Raw genomic sequence first — 6,707 nt, forward strand, 5'->3', positions numbered from 1 at the left:
GTGGCTTTTGTGTGTGTGTGTGTGTGTGTGTGTGTGTATGTATGTATGTGTGTGTCACAGAGATTTGTGTGTGTGAGTGTCTGAGGGTGAGGTGTGTGTGCAGGTTGTTGATGTGTGTCTTTTTTTTTTGTTTTGTTTTTTGGGTGGGGGGTTGGGGGATGTGCTGTGCTGTGCTGGCAAAGTGGGATGGATTGGTGTGTGGCTTTGAGGGTGTGTTTCTGTTGTATTGTGTGTGTGTGTGGTTTTGTCTGTCAAGGAGGTTTGTGGAGGGGGGTCTTTCTGTTGGTGAAATGTAAAAGTGGTTGTAGGGGGGCCAGCCTTTGCTGAGTGGTGGTTTTTTTTTGTTTGATTTATTAGTTTGCATTTCTGTTGAAGAAAGAGTGGATGCCTTTCGAATGATGGAGGTGGTGCGTCGGTGTGCGGTTGTTTCGTTAGTTTGGCAGCCAGTCTCCAGCGATTCCTAGGCAGGGAAGGAGTAGGGAAACACGCCTCCGCCCCCTTCCTTGGTTGCTGTTCGCTGCTGGCTGGGTCGTGGGTAATCCTTCCAGCTGGGCCGCAGCTTGTCCTGTTCGCCCACGTCCCAGATAGTGAGGGGCACGCTGTTCTCCGGCTCCACCGACTCCACGTCAAGCGAACCCAAATATAGTCTGTGCTATAGGCCCTCCGGCACTCTTCAGTACTGGCATTAGGCATTTAAAAATTTCTCTCCCCCCCCCCCCCCCCCGGTCTATTTTTGCACATACCCACAGCGGTGGTTCTGTGCTCTCCGTGCTGCACAGATAATGAGCCGTTGTGCTGGTGAATGCTCCTCCCTTATTGCCACGTAGTTTCCTCTGATAGGTCCGTCTTACGTCGCCTAGCGTTGCCTGGTAACGGTTTTGTGATGGTCCTTTGTGTTTCAGAACGTTGAGGGTGTTTTTTCTGATTGGTCTGTTATGCGAGGGTGGGGCAGAGAGACATGGTCAGTGTTGTGGCTTCTTCACCATGAACTGATGAACCCTTCAGGGAGTGACTGAGTGACTTCAGAACGTTGAAGGTGAGTTTTATTATAGTAGATAGAGGGCTAGAAAGCATTGGCTAAAGAAGAAGGGTTACCTTTGAAAGCTAATCAAAAAATGTACTGTTATGTCCAATAAAAAAAGGTATTATCTTATCTTATTTTCTAAACTAATAAAAGAAATTTAAGAAAAAACAACAAAAAATGATTTAGCTAAAGAAAATTCTTACATTCCTGGATGTGAAGTTCTCTCTGTGTACTTTGATGATCCTATGGCCAGCCAGCAGGAAACCACCACTTCCTTTCTACCAACTGAGCCTCCTGTGTTGATCTGGTGCCACCTAGTGGCACCATGAACTTTGAATTTTAAAATTGGTGACTGCTGGAATTATTCAAGTAAACATATATGATATGATGAGTTTGTTAAGTGAAGGATGTACTAACCCATGAATTAATATGTTAATGGGTGAAACAAAAGGAAAATCAGGGAAAAAAAAGTCAAATTTTATGAAAACAAACCAAACATTTATTTGCCTATTCATATACCTACCTAAGGTACACATATTTAGCAATATGCACACAATCCATACATTTGTATATCCATACTGAGAAAAGTTCTTAATATTTCACAAATTCATCATTGTCTTTTCTACCACAAAAGAGACAGTTACTCATATGAACAGAGAAAAAGAAAGAAAGAAAGAATGGCATAAAATCGAATCTCAAGGAGAAATCTGGACCCTTCAAATTTTTCGACTAAGCGGGGTGAAAACCATTTCTCTTTGAGGCTTGTGAGGGATGCCAATTCAGAATGTAAAATCAGATGGATGATTTCTCATAACCGATGATACTTCAGACACTGAGGAAAAAACAGAGTTAAATTTATACTTAAGAGCAAAACTGAAGAAAAAAAACACTATTGTGGTGGCCTATCCACAGCAGAACTCCCCCTACATCCTAACACCATTACCTTCAAGTGCAAGAGGGAAATCAGTCCTAAGCTACTTTGAATTTTCCAAATGATAGCGATAAAGAAATCCAAGGGAGCCTTTTCCGACATAGTCATGAATCCCAAAGGAAAAACTCAAGCGCAACCTCAAATACATGCGGCTTTGGTAAGATCTAAAGCATACTGTGAACTCTTCTTGGCTTTCTGCAAGTCCTCCAATACCGAATGTTTTAAGAGGAAAGACTCTTAAAATATCTACTAGTACCAGGTTCCACTGAGATTTGAACTCAGATTGCTGGATTCAGAGTCCAGAGTGCTCACCATTACACCATGGAACCAGGAGGCTGTAGTCTTTGCTCATTGCTGTACCAGATCCACTTGTAGCTATTACCTCAACTTCTAGCATGCTAGCGATTTTACAACCTCCTTTTAATTCGTAAGCCTTTGCTTAAGAAATACCCACTTCAAAAATGATTTTGTTATTAAGAATAAACCCTGATGGCTCCATTCTTCTGAGTCAACTATGGTGAAGAACTAATGAAGAAGCAAGCAAACAAACAAATGAAAGATGCCTGCAAAGGCAGGCACTTCCTGCAAGGGGATAAAGCTTCTACAGCTGACATGGACCCCTGCTCTGGGCAGATGGGGAGAACAGGGCAGACTGCAGGGGACAAATGGCCTTTTTCTACCCTCGTCCACTAGGTGGAAAATGGGATGCTGAAACCTGGAATTGAACCAGGGACCTTTAGATCTTCAGTCTAACGCTCTCCCAACTGAGCTATTTCAGCTGCTGTAGGTAAAGATGTGCCCTCCCCACCTGCCCTTGCCTCTACTGCAAGAACTTCCCAGCTACCTACAGTACCTTGCCTTAAAAGAGAAGGCTATTCAAGACCCACATCATGTCCTTTTCAAAAGCACAGAGGGTCACCCCCACTCTCCTAGCAACAGCAGTCCGAAAGGCGGGCTTGCACACAGCTAATCTTGCACCCTCCCCTCCACATTACAAAGCACAACATGCCTGGATTTGTCCCTTTCTTTCCCTCTCTCCTTTGTGCTCCTGGCAAACTAGCTGGCTTAATTTACCTCATTTCAGGGGCCATGCTTTGCTACCAGACCATTCTACCCATTCACCAGCCTACATGGCCTTGAGAATTCGTGTCTTCAAGGCACAAGGATTAAAAAAATCCAGCAGGTTCCACTGAGATTTGAACTCAGATCCCTGGATTCAAAGTCCCAAGTGCTAACCATTACACCATGGAACCATTCAGCAGCTAGGCTTCCATTTTCACACATTTGCTCTTTCACACATTGCAGGTCCCCGCTTTTACATCTATTCCATCATTTTTCTTGATTTTTCAACTTAGTTTGTACCCAGTAAATATCACAAAATGTAGCAGTCATTTGCAAAGGCCTTATTCAACACTCTTCATTCTACGGCTCAGTACTAACGCTGAACCCTGAGACATTTCCTGTCATAGGAGCACATGATGTTCTGGACCTACTCTGAAAGATAGCCGTCGCTGCAAGCTGAGGTCGAAAAAAAGCCCCTACACGTTCCTACATCCCAGCTCAGCGCAGCCTATCCCCTCCAATGCTATAGCTGCCGTCCCTCAAAGGCAAAAGCTACCGGTACTCCGGCCCGGCACCTTTTTATTCCCTTTACACTTTATCGGTTCTGTAAAACAGTGAACAGAAGCAAAGCATTAACAAGTAGAAGCAACTCTTTTCTTCCTTTCATAGCATTATCGGTTTTGGCATCCATTCTCCCAACCAAACCTAATAAATCATCTCAACCAGTCTGCAAGCCGAAACTTTACATTCTGCTAACCCATGTTCAGAAACGAATATGAAAACCCCCCACCCCCACACACCTCTACTGGCAAGCGGGAAACAAACTGAATTCCTAAACTTTGCACACTTTACGCCAGCAATGCTGATGAGACTACGTATGTGGCTTTTTGAACGTGAGATCCAATTTCAGTTTTTATATACAAGCACTAGCTCCAAAGTGAAAGTCAACGCTATCACGCCTTGGAATTTGGTTCCTACCGTTGATCAGTGACCTAATATTTCACAAATTCATCATTGTCTTTTCTACCACAAAAGAGACAGTTACTCATATGAACAGAGAAAAAGAAAGAAAGAAAGAATGGCATAAAATGGAATCTCAAGGAGAAATCTGGACCCTCAAATTTTTCGACTAAGCAGGGTGAAAACCATTTCTCTTTGAGGCTTGTGAGGGATGCCAATTCAGAATGTAAAATCAGATGGATGATTTCTCATAACCGATGATACTTCAGACACTGAGGAAAAAACAGAGTTAAATTTATACTTAAGAGCAAAACTGAAGAAAAAAACACTATTGTGGTGGCCTATCCACAGCAGAACTCCCCCTACATCCTAACACCATTACCTTCAAGTGCAAGAGGGAAATCAGTCCTAAGCTACTTTGAATTTTTCAAATGATAGCGATAAAGAAATCCAAGGGAGCCTTTTCCGACATAGTCATGAATCCCAAAGGAAAAACTCAAGCGCAACCTCAAATACATGCGGCTTTGGTAAGATCTAAAGCATACTGTGAACTCTACTTGGCTTTCTGCAAGCCCTCCAATACGGAATGTTTTAAGAGGAAAGACTCTTAAAATATCTACTAGTACCAGGTTCCACTGAGATTTGAGCTCAGATTGCTGGATTCAGAGTCCAGAGTGCTCACCATTACACCATGGAACCAGGAGGCTGTAGTCTTTGCTCATTGCTGTACCAGATCCACTTGTAGCTATTACCTCAACTTCTAGCATGCTAGCGATTTTACAACCTCCTTTTAATTCGTAAGCCTTTGCTTAAGAAATACCCACTTCAAAAATGATTTTGTTATTAAGAATAAACCCTGATGGCTCCATTCTTCTGAGTCAACTATGGTGAGGAACTAATGAAGAAGCAAGCAAACAAACAAACAAATGAAAGATGCCTGCAAAGGCAGGCACTTCCTGCAAGGGGATAAAGCTTCTACAGCTGACATGGACCCCTGCTCTGGGCAGATGGGGAGAACAGGGCAGACTGCAGGGGACAAATGGCCTTTTTCTACCCTTGTCCACTAGGTGGAAAATGGGATGCTGAAATCTGGAATTGAACCAGGGACCTTTAGATCTTCAGTCTAACGCTCTCCCAACTGAGCTATTTCAGCTGCTGTAGGTAAAGATGTGCCCTCCCCACCTGCCCTTGCCTCTACTGCAAGAACTTCCCAGCTACCTACAGTACCTTGCCTTAAAAGAGAAGGCTATTCAAGACCCACATCATGTCCTTTTCAAAAGCACAGAGGGTCACCCCCACTCTCCTAGCAACAGCAGTCCGAAAGGCGGGCTTGCACACAGCTAATCTTGCACCCTCCCCTCCACATTACAAAGCACAACATGCCTGGATTTGTCCCTTTCTTTCCCTCTCTCCTTTGTGCTCCTGGCAAACTAGCTGGCTTAATTTACCTCATTTCAGGGGCCATGCTTTGCTACCAGACCATTCTACCCATTCACCAGCCTACATGGCCTTGAGAATTCGTGTCTTCAAGGCACAAGGATTAAAAAAATCCAGCAGGTTCCACTGAGATTTGAACTCAGATCCCTGGATTCAAAGTCCAAAGTGCTAACCATTACACCATGGAACCATTCAGCAGCTAGGCTTCCATTTTCACACATTTGCTCTTTCACACCTTGCAGGTCCCCGCTTTTACATCTATTCCATCATTTTTCTTGATTTTTCACCTTAGTTTGTACCCAGTAAATATCACAAAATGTAGCAGTCATTTGCAAAGGCCTTATTCAACACTCTTCATTCTACGGCTCAGTACTAACGCTGAAGCCTGAGACATTTCCTGTCATAGGAGCACATGATGTTCTGGACCTACTCTGAAAGATAGCCGTCGCTGCAAGCTGAGTTCGAAAAAAAGCCCCTACACGTCCCTACATCCCAGCTCAGCGCAGCCTATCCCCTCCAATGTTATAGCTGCCGTCCCTCAAAGGCAAAAGCTACCGGTACTCCGGCCCGGCACCTTTTTATTCCCTTTACACTTTATCGGTTCTGTAAAACAGTGAACAGAAGCAAAGCATTAACAAGTAGAAGCAACTCTTTTCTTCCTTTCATAGCATTATCGGTTTTGGCATCCATTCTCCCAACCAAACCTAATAAATCATCTCAACCAGTCTGCAAGCCGAAACTTTACATTCTGCTAACCCATGTTCAGAAACGAATATGAAAACCCCCCACCCCCACACACCTCTACTGGCAAGCGGGAAACAAACTGAATTCCTAAACTTTGCACACTTTACGCCAGCAATGCTGATGAGACTACATATGTGGCTATTTGAACGTGAGATCCAATTTCAGTTTTTATATACAAGCACTAGCTCCAAAGTGAAAGTCAACGCTATCACGCCTTGGAATTTGGTTCCTACTGTTGATCAGTGACCTAATATTTCACAAATTCATCATTGTCTTTTCTACCACAAAAGAGACAGTTACTCATATGAACAGAGAAAAAGAAAGAAAGAAAGAATGGCATAAAATCGAATCTCAAGGAGAAATCTGGACCCTCAAATTTTTCGACTAAGCGGGGTGAAAACCATTTCTCTTTGAGGCTTGTGAGGGATGCCAATTCAGAATGTAAAATCAGATGGATGATTTCTCATAACCGATGATACTTCAGACACTGAGGAAAAAACAGAGTTAAATTTATACTTAAGAGCAAAACTGAAGAAAAAAACACTATTG

General features: G+C 43.3%; 6 non-coding genes across 6 annotated transcripts; all 6 read right to left on the minus strand.

Annotated features, from left to right (window-relative positions):
• Positions 1–2,212: 2,212 nt before the first annotated feature.
• Positions 2,213–2,284, minus strand: TRNAQ-CUG. The gene has a single exon. It is a non-coding gene; the product is annotated as a tRNA-Gln (tRNA).
• Positions 2,285–2,661: 377 nt separating this feature from the next.
• Positions 2,662–2,734, minus strand: TRNAF-GAA. The gene has a single exon. It is a non-coding gene; the product is annotated as a tRNA-Phe (tRNA).
• Positions 2,735–3,136: 402 nt separating this feature from the next.
• On the minus strand, positions 3,137–3,208 carry TRNAQ-UUG. Its single transcript has one exon. It is a non-coding gene; the product is annotated as a tRNA-Gln (tRNA).
• A 1,396-nt stretch (positions 3,209–4,604) lies between these two features.
• On the minus strand, positions 4,605–4,676 carry TRNAQ-CUG. The gene has a single exon. It is a non-coding gene; the product is annotated as a tRNA-Gln (tRNA).
• Positions 4,677–5,057: 381 nt separating this feature from the next.
• Positions 5,058–5,130, minus strand: TRNAF-GAA. Its single transcript has one exon. It is a non-coding gene; the product is annotated as a tRNA-Phe (tRNA).
• Positions 5,131–5,532: 402 nt separating this feature from the next.
• On the minus strand, positions 5,533–5,604 carry TRNAQ-UUG. Its single transcript has one exon. It is a non-coding gene; the product is annotated as a tRNA-Gln (tRNA).
• Positions 5,605–6,707: the final 1,103 nt, after the last annotated feature.

The sequence above is a fragment of the Microcaecilia unicolor genome, chromosome 2 (assembly GCF_901765095.1).
Source record: "Microcaecilia unicolor chromosome 2, aMicUni1.1, whole genome shotgun sequence".
NCBI lineage: Eukaryota > Metazoa > Chordata > Amphibia > Gymnophiona > Siphonopidae > Microcaecilia > Microcaecilia unicolor.